At 32.0% G+C, this 7,549-nt stretch overlaps 1 long non-coding RNA gene across 2 annotated transcripts; it reads right to left on the reverse strand.

Annotated features, from left to right (window-relative positions):
• Positions 1 to 4,560: 4,560 nt before the first annotated feature.
• Positions 4,561 to 7,119, reverse strand: LOC134249291 (uncharacterized). Of its 2 annotated transcripts, XR_009988245.1 has the most exons (4): positions 6,671 to 7,119; positions 5,528 to 5,633; positions 4,761 to 4,843; positions 4,561 to 4,684 (listed from the first exon to the last, which is right to left on the reverse strand). It is a non-coding gene; the product is annotated as an uncharacterized LOC134249291 (long non-coding RNA). The 2 variants fall into 2 exon arrangements; XR_009988244.1 differs by having other exon boundaries at positions 4,561 to 4,843.
• Positions 7,120 to 7,549: the final 430 nt, after the last annotated feature.

Genomic DNA, 7,549 nt, shown 5'->3' on the forward strand with positions numbered 1-7,549 from the left:
TTCTTCTAAATTACAAGGATATTTGCTTTTATTTCATTTGTATGATATATGTTCTGAAGAATTAAGACACTAGTTTGAAAATTTCCTCTAACTTCAATTCTCGTATTACTAAAATGTAAACTTATTATTAACAGTCAATTATTATTGATGATTAAAGAGGCTGGGTGGTCGTGGACATTTTTAGACTATATTGATCTCCATTAGAAGAAGAACTCCATATAAAGATATAATACAATGATCAAATTTCAAGCTATAATTTTTGAAATTTTTCTTTGACAAAGGATAGTTGACAGCTTTAGATATCATATCCCGAAATTAAGTTATAGCTGGTGGTTGATAAAAGAATAATTAGTTGACCCCTAGCCTCCTAAAAAAATTAAAGAGAATTGGTTTCGTAATTAAGATTCTGTCTGCATCAAGTAATAACTATGCTCAAACTCAAAACATACTACATGTACATAAGTCTGGAAAAAAGATTGTCTCTGTAAAAATAAGAATACAAGTCTAATGCACAAGTACTTGTGGACAGGAGCTCCCTCCTGATAAACAACCCAGGGACATTTTTTCACAAATAACATTTATTAGACTTAATTGTCATGTCCTCCATAGGAAAAGAAATGTGAAATCTCTAAATGAATAATTCCAAACTAGAAATACCCCACTAATGTATAGATTATTTTGGGGTTTTCCTAATTTAGCCTAAGGCATTTATCATAAATAAGTGTAATAAAAGAATATGCGAAAAAAATATGTCGAACAATCCAAAGGGTTAAAAAGAGAAGAAGAGGGAGGGGGTGTTCCGGTCCACAAGCACCTCTGGGCTAAGCATCTGGATGATTAGAAATCAGGATTCCAGACTAAAGAAGAGATTATAGGTAAGAAGGTGTAATGAACTCTTTATATTTGAAACAAGATCATAGACACTGCTCCATTAAAGGAACGATACAATGCTATATAATATTATTTGTTTTCTAAAGCTCCTATCTTGGCAAGTCAATCTAACTATTAAGTGTTGGGAAGGAAAATTTTAAGATTCTAACAAAAGCTTATACTGAATTTAAAATTGTTGTACAGTGTATTTTTTCAACAAATGTTCGGTTTTATTGAACTGTAGTACATATAATATACTGTTTGCGTACTTAAAAAGAGGGCATGATATTTTAGCAGCTTTGGCGCCGACAACAATGTGCTAATTCGTGAATACCATTAAAATAATTTATAAATACAATAAACGTGTGTAGCGCTAATTCATGATTACGCCAAATCTTAATACCCAGTGATTGTGCCAAATTTTGAATGCATCGATTTATGTACACGTACAGTATTTTTATGTAGTTTTCAGCATGTATATTTCATATGATACCATTTCATACACGTCTTTTCTTCAAATATACATGTATCATTCCATTTCATACAATTAATTAAGGTTGTATGAATGTGAGCATTTTACATAACACAAATTGGAATAACTTTTTTTAAAGCCAACACTGATTACATGACTGAAACTGGCTTTGCTGCTGGATTATGCCCCTTATATAGAAACAAAGTAACCTAATTACTTAACAGCAGTCTAATTTTGTTATAAATTATTCAATCAACTCTGATTTACACAAATTTGAAAAAGGATTACTCAATCTGTTCCCATGTCTACACTCATAAAATACATGGATTTAAATGAATTTCTCAAACTGCGAGGGGCATATTCATGCCTTTTTTGTATTAAGGATGCCAATAAATAACTGCAGATAAAGATGACTATTGTTTTTAAATAAACCAAATTTAATCAAAATTCCTTCATTTTTCAGCATCATTAGAGCACAAAATTAACCCCCCCCCCCCTTTCAGCAGAATATCAAGATTGAATATGGCAAGGAGGAGGGATATTCATATACTTTTTCATAATTTGTTCAGGTATAATTTTGCATATTTATTGCATCTTCAATGTATTTTTCTGCAAAAATGTATTGTGCAGTAATTTAAATCAAATTTCCTACTAGTAATCTCTAAGTTTCACCAAAAAGTTAATACCATTAAAATTATTTATAAATGCAATAGACGTGTGTAGCGCTAATTCATGATTACGCCAAATCTTAATACCCAGTGATTGTGCCAAATTTTGAATGCATCGATTTATGTACACGTACAGTATTTTTATTTGGTTTTCAGCATGTATGTTTCATATGATATCCTTTCATACACGTCTTTTCTTCAAATATACGTGTATCATTCCATTTCATACAATTAATTAAGTTTGTATGAGTGTGAGCATTTTACATATCACAAATTGGAATGAAATTTGCATTCAAAGTAATGTCAGTCAAAGTGTTTATAAAAGAACTATATGCGGTATATTGCAAATATTTGCCCCAACAAAAGTCAAATTTTGAAAACTTCCTGAAATGTGCTGAATTCCGTATATTGTATGAGAAATATAAATTAACAGAAAATATTATTGTGTAAAAGCAGTGTATTCAAAATTATGACGTCACAAACTAGTCCGATTTTAGATCATTTTTCAGAAAGAGGACAAAATGGACAAAATTTCAACAATTTTAGCTTTAAAATTTATAGAGCGCAAGTTTGTTGAGGAACAATATTGAAATATTTCATTGATATTATCATTCTACACATTATATCAAAATATTGAACCTGAACACACATGTGCTCGGTGACTTTTACTCAAAATATCGACGAAATATTTACATTTTTCTGTAAAATTAAAAAAAAAACTGAAATTACGTCATGTTTGTGAGGTCATTACGTACATATGGCGTCATAACTTATGAAAATATTTAGTGCTTTGAAGTTTGTACTTTGAAGTTTAGTGCTGTTTAAGAACTTAATTAAATATATCTCCATCAAAGTGTGATTTGTGGGGGCAAATATTGGTTATTACCGAATAAAGTTATTTATATAGTTAAATCTACCTGTATTTAACTAGAACTGATAGCAAAGTAAGATTTTTCTAAATAGATGAAGTAGGGTTTGTAACAGTCTATGTAACCATTTCCTTTGTGGGCTTACCTGAGTCAAAGGTGAAACTTAGATTTCAGTTAGTCTGTGGTCTGTAGTCAATCGTCTTAATTTTCATAATTTTGACTTCATTTCAAGTTTTTTTGGGGACCAATTTCAACAGATCATATTTATGGGGAAATTCCTAGGTGAATCAGCTATAGTTAAGAAATAGGATGGGAACATTTTTGTTAGGGTGAAACCATACTGGTTAGCTGTTATACTGTAAACCTGAATACCTCTTACCATGCAGCTAGTTTATCCCCCATCCCCAAATGATTTCATTGAATAGATTAAAAAGGCTGCTTTTAAAATGTTGGTTAAAAATTTTTAGGTCTAGAATAATCAAACTTTGCCATTTGATACATCTTGTATAGAATGTTTTTGTGCACTAAACTAGGTCAGCGTTTGTTTAAGATGATATAACCATATATGAAAAACCTTGACAGACTTATAATTGGAAAACTATTAGACCTAGAATCATCATATTGGTCAGTTAATGCATATTAGGCAAAGGGTTGTTCACGCTCTACATTAAAGGGTCTTGGGTACAGGTTTTCTGATGTTTTCAGTATAATATTATGACTTAAATTTACTACGTACATGACTAGAGCATTTCACACTAAAAGTGTAAAAGTGAATATCTCTGTGCTTTCTATATTAATATTTCTTCACTTAGGGCAGTTATATTAGTTTAAGAGTTGTTGTAATTTGTGCTTTATAAATAAAATTAATATCATCACAACATGTATTGGTAACGATCCTCTAAAAACTAATGTCCAAATAACTGTATCTCACTTCCATTCTCAATGACTGTGTAGTGTAGGGCAGCGTTGTGAGAATTCCATCGGCATCGAAAGCAAGTTTTATTAACTTGCCTAGATAGCCGAGCGGTCTAACGCGCTGTTCCTGCACTGCTAGGAGACAGATTCCGTAGGTCGAGAGTTCAACCCCGGGCTGGGGCGGAAGTGAGTATCCTTGTAAAAGTGAATATCTCTGTGCTTTCTATATTAATATTTCTTCACTTAGGGCAGTTATATTAGTTTAAGAGTTGTTGTAATTTGTGCTTTATAAATAAAATTAATATCATCACAACATGTATTGGTAACGATCCTCTAAAAACTAATGTCCAAATAACTGTATCTCACTTCCATTCTCAATGACTGTGTAGTGTAGGGCAGCGTTGTGAGAATTCCATCGGCATCGAAAGCAAGTTTTATTATAGGACAAACACCACTAAATGTTTTCCCATAGACTTCCATACAAACTTGAGCCCCTGTCACTCATACATATATTGAATTTCCGTCAAATGGCCTTTTTGTCGTGAAAGTTCAAGATATTGGAAAACAAAACATGCCAGAAAAAATATACCGTCACGCGGCACTTTTACTTTCAATTTCCATTTGTTTACAACAAGGTGCGTTTGACACCAAATGAAAATCTCTAACCAAAGGGCACCCCTCCTTTCAAATTTTTACCTGTAACTCCTACATATCTCAAAGAAACCCAAGTCTTGATATTAGATTTTTATCAGCTTTATTTCACTTGTCAAATACATAACAAGTCTTTTCTCTTATTGACCAATCACGCGCCAGGTAGTATTTTCTCCTCCGCACAACTTTGGGTGTCCAAAATGTCTGCGCCCATGTATTTGTTTATGTAGGGGTTTTTCCTATAGAGTAAAAGAAACATTTATAAAAAGTGGTCAATTTAGTATATTTAGAACACATATCCATTGCTTATCTCACCTCTTGAATATTGGGACTGACAGTCCTAGCTTAAGTACACCATTGGCTGTTACATTTCACACCCCAGTCAATCAGACACACATCTGTAAAACAGAAAAGATGCCTATAAATTGAAGCAATTTTCTATTTTTCTTTCAAACTTTTCAAATAAAATGATTAACCTAGCATATGTTTTGCTTGTTGATCTTATTATCTCTCATAATCTCTCAAGATAGATCATGTTAATCATTCAGGGTAGCAGGTACCCGTTATAAATGAAAAATGAAGAAAATCAGCAGGTTTTTGTAAGAAAATGCTGAGTTATGGAAAGAGTGAAAACTAATGTAGATAAAATAATCAATGGAAAGAAAGAGAATTATATGTAGTTTAAATGGACATAATATTAAAAAGAATTTTATCAGCAATGGGTTGCTGGCAACAGAGAATCGAATACATCCCCACTGAGAATTTTGTAATTTTGAAGGGGGATGACCTACATTTTAGCCAATTTTCATGAACATTTCATGTTATGGATGTTAAATATGTATATTCTCATGAAAGGCAAAGATATTCATTTGCATAACATTTCTAATTATTGACATAATTAATAAATTGATTAAATGCCAAGGGCAGATAAATCATATTGTCTGATTGAATACAGTGCTCAATTGTTAGCAAAGTGCTTAAATAACTGCAGTTCTGAAGAAATTTATTTTCTAATAATCTATAAAAAGTTCTAAATAACTTAAATATTAAGAGATTTACCAGATTTTCTAGATAAATCATACCTTGGAACTCTTAATGAAAGCAAAGGGACCATCTTGAGAGTGTCCATGTTTTGTTCAATGTAAGAGGGGAGGGTTCATTAATCTCCTCCTTCTTGAGAATGCATAGCTGAAATACATTTTATTTTATTAAAACATACTGATAAATGCATGTAGTAGCTTATATTATATTTTTTTTATTATTTACACCATCTTTTGAATTTTTTATAAGCATTAGTGATGAAATAGCTTTAAAATAATCATGTTTAAATAGAATTTACTCTAATAATTTTTTTAAAAAATATCTAAGAAATTGAAAAAAAATAACTGCAGATAGACATGACTCTTGTTGTTCAAATAAACCACATTTTAAAAAAAATTCCTTCATTTTCCAGCATCATTAGAGTACAAAATTACCCCCCCCCCTTTTTCTGCAGAATATCAAGATTGGATATCGGGTATGGCAAGGAGGAAGGATATTTAGACACTTTTTTCATCATTTTTGCAATAATAATTTTTGCAAATTTCTTAGATTTTCAATGTATTTTCTGCTAAAATATATTTAACAGTAATTTAAATTAAATTTCATACTTGTAATCTCTAAGTTTTCCCCAAACTATAATTTTTTTTATCAAGCCAGCACTGATTACATGACTGAAATTGGCTTTGTTGCTGGATTAGGCCCCTTAAGTAAAAACAAAGTAACCTAATTACTTAACAGCAGTCTAATTTTGTTATAAATTATTCAATCAACTGTAATTTACACATATTTGAAAGAGGATTAGTCAATCTGTTCCAATGTCTGCACTCATAAAATACATGGATTTAAATGAATTTCTCAAACTGCGAGGGGGATATTCATATGTTTTGTGTATTGATGATGCCCATAAACATCAATATTGTATTATTTACAATATTCACAGTAAATTTCAGCATAAACATTTATTTAAAATTATTTACATGTACATTTATTGAAAATATGAGAGCTAGGGCAAAAATTTTAGCATTTTTCACCATGTGCAGTCCCCATTGTGAGCCTCAATTTACCCAAAACCCTCAAATTTTTTAAGAAATAGAAAAAACTAACTAAAATATGATCTCAATGCCAAAAAATAGGAACTGATTGATTTTTTGGCTGTAATCAATGTTTTTCCAAGAAATACATACCTATTCTATAGGACAAACACCACTAAATGTTTTCCCATAGACTTCCATACAAACTTGAGCCCCTGTCACTCATACATATATTGAATTTCCGTCAAATGGCCTTTTTGTCGTGAAAGTTCAAGATATTGGAAAACAAAACATGCCAGAAAAAATATACCGTCACGCGGCACTTTTACTTTCAATTTCCATTTGTTTACAACAAGGTGCGTTTGACACCAAATGAAAATCTCTAACCAAAGGGCACCCCTCCTTTCAAATTTTTACCTGTAACTCCTACATATCTCAAAGAAACCCAAGTCTTGATATTAGATTTTTATCAACTTTATTTCACTTGTCAAATACATAACAAGTCTTTTCTCTTATTGACCAATCACGCGCCAGGTAGTATTTTCTCCTCCGCACAACTTTGGGTGTCCAAAATGTCTGCGCCCATGTATTTGTTTATGTAGGGGTTTTTCCATTAACTTGCCTAGATAGCCGAGCGGTCTAACGTGCTGTTCCTGCACTGCTAGGAGACAGATTCCGTAGGTCGAGAGTTCAACCCCGGGCTGGGGCGGAAGTGAGTATCCTTGTAAAAGTGAATATCTCTGTGCTTTCTATATTTTTCTTCACTTAGGGTAGTTATATTAGTTTAAGAGTTGTTGTAATTTGTGCTTTATAAATAAAATTAATATCATCACAACATGTATTGGTAACGATCCTCTAAAAACTAATGTCCAAATAACTGTATCTCACTTCCATTCTCAATGACTGTGTAGTGTAGGGCAGCGTTGTGAGAATTCCATCGGCATCGAAAGCAAGTTTTATTAACTTGCCTAGATAGCCGAGCGGTCTAACGCGCTGTTCCTGCACTGCTAGGAGACAGATTCCGTAGGTCGA

This window comes from Saccostrea cucullata, unplaced genomic scaffold (genome assembly GCF_032062105.1).
Source record: "Saccostrea cucullata isolate Sc308-1 unplaced genomic scaffold, CSIRO_AGI_Scuc_v1 ctg1820, whole genome shotgun sequence".
Classification (NCBI taxonomy): domain Eukaryota; kingdom Metazoa; phylum Mollusca; class Bivalvia; order Ostreida; family Ostreidae; genus Saccostrea; species Saccostrea cuccullata.